General features: G+C 38.2%; 1 non-coding gene across 1 annotated transcript; it reads left to right on the forward strand.

Annotated features, from left to right (window-relative positions):
* The first annotated feature begins 924 nt into the window (after positions 1 to 924).
* Positions 925 to 1,027, forward strand: LOC122231659. The gene has a single exon (XR_006208904.1). It is a non-coding gene; the product is annotated as a U6 spliceosomal RNA (small nuclear RNA).
* Positions 1,028 to 6,736: the final 5,709 nt, after the last annotated feature.

Here is a 6,736-nt window from a genome sequence, read left to right on the forward strand (position 1 = left end):
AAGCATCTGACTTCAGCTCAGGTCATGATCTCATGATTCATGGGTTTGAGCCCCACAACAGGCTCTGTGCCGACAGCTCAGAGCCTGGACACTGCATCCAATTCTGTGTCTCCCTCTCTTTCTCTCTCTGTCCCTCCTCTTCTCATGCTATGTCTCTCTCTCTGAAAAATAAGCAAACATTAAAAAGTTAAAAAAAAAAAAAGAAATCAAAGAAGACCTTAAAAATATCAAAGTCATCCCTCATTCATGGACCAGAGAACACTGTGAAGATGACAATCCTCTCCAAATTGATCTTTAAGATTTAACACCATCTCTATCAAATTCCCAGTTTTTTTTTTTTCTCGGAAAGTAGCACTTTACTTCCTAAAATTCATGTGGAAATTCAAGGGACATGTAATAAAACAATCGTGGGGGAAAAAAATAAGATTAGAGAATTCACACTTCCCAGTTTGAAACCTTCTACAAAGTAACAATAATCAAGCCTGTGTGGTTCTGGCATGAGGATAGACTTATAAATGAATGGAATGGAATTCACAGTCCAGAAATAAACCCTTACATTTATAATTACTTGATTTTTGGTGTGGGTGCCAAGACAATTCAATAGGAAAATAATCGTCTGAATAGTCTATTTGACAAATGATGCTGGGACAACTCTGTAACCATAAGCAAATGAATGAAGCTGGACTTCATATGTAGTAATTCACTCAAAATAGATCATAGACCTAAATGATTATACAAGGAAAACTACAAAACTCCTAAAAAGAAAATATACAAGGAAATACTTGTGACCTTAGGTTAGACAAAGCCTTCTGAATTATGATACCAAAACACAAGGAACAAAAGAAAAAAAAATTCTGCTTCATTGCAAGGAAAAAAAAAATTTGTAGTTCAAAGGACACCATTTAAAAAATAAAACAACAGCGCTTGCTTCAGCAGCAAATATACTAAAATTGGAACGATACAGAGAAGATTAGCATGGCCCTTGCACAAAGATGACATATAAATTCGTGAAGCGTTCCCTATTTTATGAAAAAATAAAACAACCCACAAAATTGGAGAAAATATTTGCCCCCATCTATCCAACTACTTGTAACTAGAATAAAGAACTTTTACACCTCAATAATAAAAACACAAACCAATTTTAAAAATGGACAGAAGAGATGAATAGACATTTCACCAAAGATGATACACAAAAAGGCAATCAGCACATGAAAAGATGCTCAGCATCATTCGTCATTAGGGAAATGCAAATAAAAATCACGTTGGAGATAGCTATAAATAAAAAGACAATAGCAAGTGTTGGCGAGGATGTGGAGAAATGGGGATCCTCATACATTGCTGGTGGGAGTATAAAATGGCACAATTGCTTTGGAAAACTGTCTAGCAGCTCCTCAAAATGTTAAACATCGAGTTACCATGTGCCCAGAAATTCCAGTCCTTGGATATATACCCAAGAGAAATGAAATCATAACTCTATACAAAAACATGTACATAAATGTTCATGGCAGCATTATTAGCAAGATCGCCAAAGGGGAAACAACCTGAATATCCATCAACTGATGAATGGATAAATAAAATTTGGTCTATGTATGCGATGGATTACAGTTCAGCAATATAAAGGAATAAAGTACTGATTCATGCTGCTATTCGAATAAAACCTCATAAAAACTTTTATGCTGAGTGGGAAAAAAAGTCATAAAAGACCATATATTGAATGATTACATTTATATGAAACATCCATAAAACCTAGAGACTCATAGCAGGTTGACAGATATCTATCCGGGGCTGGAAGCGGGAATGAGAAGGGACTGTAGATGGACACAAGGGATCTTCTGGGTACAAAAGGAAATGTGCCAAAAATTTTTTGTGATGGTTTCACAACTAGGTACATTCATTAAGAGTCAGTGAGCCTTACACTGGGTGAATTTTATGGTACATATACTCTGGCTCAACAACGTTGTTAAAACAAAAAAATTATGTGGGATATATGCTCTAATAATGGAATGTGTGACATACTGGGAACAAATTAAGGGAACATGTGTTCATTTTGAGGCTAGAGGACACTGAATATAGAATGTGGAATGCAAACCATTCTTGGTCTCATCTATATCACCCTCTTCTATGGAATCCCTCCTGTTATGGAGGGTTATTCTCTCCTGCTAACACCCTCACCACCCTCCTTGGCCTTCTGTCAAGATCTCTCTTATATTTTAATAGAGTTTAGTATGCAGTTCACGACCTTCCTCCCCATTCTCATTTTGGGAGTTTTTAATAGTCTCAAAGATGGCACATCTGACATGTAAGTCCTCCTAGCTTCTTATCTGTCTTCAACCCAGTGACCTTCCCTCTTCATACCACTTCAGATCATCAGACCCATAGGCACATGTTACAGCTTGTCATCAGCCGTATTTCTCTGCCACTTGACTATGCTACCTGCTCAACACAACCTTCTCTTCTTGCTGCCCACTCTTTTATTCTTACGAATCCAACCAATTATTAGATTTAGACCAGGGGTCATCAGCAAACTTTTTCTGTCAAGAGCCAGATAGTAAGTATTTTAGGCTTGGGGTTCATATGACCTCTGTCACAATTCCTCAGCTCTGTGCCCTACTCTGTTGTTGTAGGGAGAACACAACAAAAGGCAGTAAGTAAGTGGGCCTGGTGGTCCTCCAAGAAAAACTTTGATAAAACAGGCCAAAGACTAGATTTGGTTTATGGGACACAGTTTGTACTTCTCTCTCCTTCATGGAGACATAGGCCTAGGCACAGGCTTATAGGAAGGAGTACAAGTAAATTGTTTTACTTTTCTGAGTCTCCGTTTTTCCGTGTATGTCATGGAAATAATGCTTTCTACGTCTTCAAGTTTATAGCAGTTCAATGAGAAGATGAACAAAAAGTTTAAGTGCAGATGATGGCACACAGTAATGAGGAAATTCATGGGTTTTCAAATGAGTTCTAATAAATATATTCTTTTCTCTCCGTTGAGTTCTAAATGAGTTTAGAAATTAGAAAAAAGTAAGCAAGGTTGCCTGGGTAGCTTAGTCGGTCAAGGGTTCAACACTTGATTTCGGCTCAGGTCATGATCTCACAGTTGGTGAGTTCCAGTCTTTTGTCAGACTCTGTGCTGTCAGCTTGAGATTCCCACCCACCCCCTCCCCTCCACTTCTCCCCCACTTGTGCGTGTACTCCCACACATACTCTCTCTCAAAATGGAGAACCACGCCCCAAAATTCACTGTCATATATAAGAAAGGTGAAGTTGGAGAATGTTGCATGTCTACAGGCCAGGGGTCTAATACTGAATTCTGGAATCAGAGAAGCTTACCTGTCCTGCCCAAGCAGCACTAGACCAAGCCAGGCCTTCCGGAACAGGAATAAGTAGAGAATTTTGGGTTCCTTCTTAAAGAAAAATTATCAAATGTTCTTCCAGACGGATGGAAATATCAGGAGTGGGTTCTTAATGTTCTGCCTAGAACAAATTTTCGTTTTCTTCCCCCACTGTCCCTAGACTGGATAGCTATGTTCATGAGGTCAGAGCAACCTCTCCCACAAGGGTACACACACATTCTTGTGGTTTCTCTGAGTGTGTGCCAGGAGAGTTTCTTAGAGGCTAGTTCAAACTTCTCTACAAATGTATTCTAAAAGTAAAGAAGAATAAACTCTAATCTCCAGGGGCCTATGGATATTGCTATAAAAGATCCTGCTAAAAGATTAAAATTCTTTAGCGGTCTTTTATCTTAAAAACCAAGCATATGTTGCATTTTTCCCTATGGTTGAAGTTTATTTACCAATTAAAGAGCTTTAATCACCTACCCCTAACGCAAAATAATTGAGTAAAATTAACAGTGTGAAAAAACGTGCTGTGTACATTTTCTAACAACCTTCCTGCCACACATATGGCCTCACTCCCTCCACCATCAGGCAAAATAACTTCAAGAAGCACGAGTCAGGACTATGTTACTTCATCTAAAATTCAGCTCTCTTTCATCATGTTTATTTCCTCTCAATCTGGTCTCAAGGATTTTGGAGCCAGACCCTACTTTCTGTGGGGTGCAGGTCCACAAAGGTCAGGGTCCTGGAGCTCCAGCCCCAACTCAATTGCTGAACTATGAGCTCAAACCGGTTTTGTGGCCTTTCCCCACATCACAGGCTCTTTGTTACTAAGGGTGGTAGTGTTTGTCCTGACCAGATCAACACTATTACAAAACAACATGAGCTAATTATTTTAGGGGTGCAAAGCAAATGTCTGTTTACTGTGGTATTCTCTATGTGGTCATGGTAATTATGCCAGTAGCTCAGAGCACTGTCTTTCCCCACTCCCCAATAAATTCCTTTAGAAATTATCATATCTCTGAGCCAATCTCCAACATGCTATGATCACAGTTCTGATATCCATACGATTGTATGGATATGTGCCTGGAAAGATTGGCAAACAAGTATTAAATGTATATACATAGACCCTATATATGAAAAACATGCATGTATACGTATATACATATCTATATGGCTATCTCTATAATTGCATCTATCTATATCTTCTTATACCTCTCTCCATATTTCTATCTATATAGATATCCCCATGCAGAGCAATTCAAGTTGAGCATGGCTGGTGTAGTATGGTGTAACAGGTCATCTGGTAGGTGGCTGTACTGTGAACACGTACCACCTTTAGTGGTAGGGATACTCATGTCCACAGAGTTTGCTCCTTTAGATCTGCCACAGATCTAAGTTGTACTGGGATTTAGACCTATGGCTCTTCCTTTTATGACCTGAGATTTAACTTAAATCGTTGTTGTTTAGGTTCATTTGTAGGTATCTTACTGTTTTTGGTGCAATTGCAAATGGGATTCATTGATTTCTTTTTCTGCTGCTTCATTAGTGTATAAAAATGCAACAGATTTCTGTACGTTGATTTTCTATCCTACAACTTTGCTGAATTCATGTATTAGTTCTAGCAAGTTTTTGGTGGAGTCTTTTGGGTTTTCTACACAGAGTGTGTGTCTGTCTGTCTGTCTGTCTCTCTCTCTCTCTCTCTCTCTCTCTCTCACACACACACACACACACACACACACACACACACACAAACACAGGAGTATTACTCAACCATCAAAAAGAATGAAATCTTGCCAACTGAAATGACATGGATGGAGCCAGGATGTATTATGCTTAGCAAAATAAATCAGAGAAAGACAAATGCCATATGATTTCACTCATATGTGGAATTTAAGAAACAAAACAGATGATCATATGAGAAGTGGTGGAAGAGAAGAATGGTGGGAGAAACAAACTACAAGAGACTCTTAATACAGAGAACTGAGGGTTGATGGAGGGAGGTGGGTGGGAGATGGGCTAGATGGGTGAGAGATAAAAGGAAAGCACTTGTTGTGATGAGCAATGGGTGTTGTATGTAAGGGATGTATCACTAAAATCTAATCCTGAAACCAATATTGCACTATATGTTAACTAAAATGTAAATTAAAAAAATCAGTATATGCAGTTGTTTACAGCAAGGAAAGAACTTGTGAAAAAAAGCACTACAAATATTGAGAGAAATCAGCCAAATCAAGTCTCAGTTGTTCAGGAACTATAGACAAGGGCTTCTGTTTTCCTTCTTCCCAGTTTTTCAAATACTTCTGCTACTGTGGAAGTGACTACTTCCTCATGATAGCAAAACAAAGGCATTATTAAAGGAAATGCACTTGGTATAAAAATATGCAAGGCCTCAACCACAGGTGGCAATAGGCTGTAATTAGATCTATTCTCTAAAACGCACTGAAGAACTCCCTCCTGGCTTCTTTCTTCTGGCTGTGTGGAGTGAGCAGGGGCAGGTCATGGACGGGAGTTTTGTGATGCCAGGTGGCACACTGTGGCCATAAATGGCATTTCAGCTTTTGACTAATGAAGCTTAGAGGGAAACTCTAACACTGAAAATAAAGACTGCTTGAACCAAAGAAACTCTGGATGGTTGTAATTCCTCTGAGAGAATATGTGCATCCACAGATGTGGTACTTTTCAACTCTTATTTTTAGGTTTAATAGCAAAGACAGGAGGGAGAACCACAGGCTGGTCAGTCTGCTTTTCAAATGGTGCATTACAACCCTTAAGGGGACAGTAAAGTTATTTTATTTGGGCATGGAAAATACTTTACAACTGGAATAGAACGGAAGGGAGTCAAATAGAATAACTACAAAATATCATAATACATTGTATGCGGTTAGGATAAACATTGTTTTAACAGACTTGTGTTTTCTGTATATGCTCTGAAATGAGGTTTCATAGGGTTTTCTTATTGTGGGCCCCAGGAAAAAAAGTTTGAGAAACAGTTACGTAATTTAGGTCTTTGTCACATACTTTTGGGATTCTAGGTTTAAAAAATAAACTAAGATTCTGGCCACTTAACAATGGCCTTTTCTAAAGAATATACCCTTGTCACTTATGGCAATGTTTCTCAACTACTTCAACGTGAAGAGATTTAAAACCTGAGGTGGAAACAAGCTGCCTAAAAATCAAATAGGAGATTTAAAATGAAGTTTCAAGAAATGTATCCATTTCTTCCAGGTTGCCCAATTGGTTGGCATGTAATTTTTCATAGTATTCTTTTATAATTGTTTGTATTTCTGTGGTGTTGGTTGTGATCTCTCTCATTTATGATTTAATTTATTTGGGTCCTTTTTTTTTTCTTTTTGATAAGTCTGGCTAGGGGTTTATACATTTTATAAATTCTTTCAAAATACCAA

The sequence above is a fragment of the Panthera tigris genome, chromosome D1 (genome assembly GCF_018350195.1).
Source record: "Panthera tigris isolate Pti1 chromosome D1, P.tigris_Pti1_mat1.1, whole genome shotgun sequence".
Taxonomy (NCBI): domain Eukaryota; kingdom Metazoa; phylum Chordata; class Mammalia; order Carnivora; family Felidae; genus Panthera; species Panthera tigris.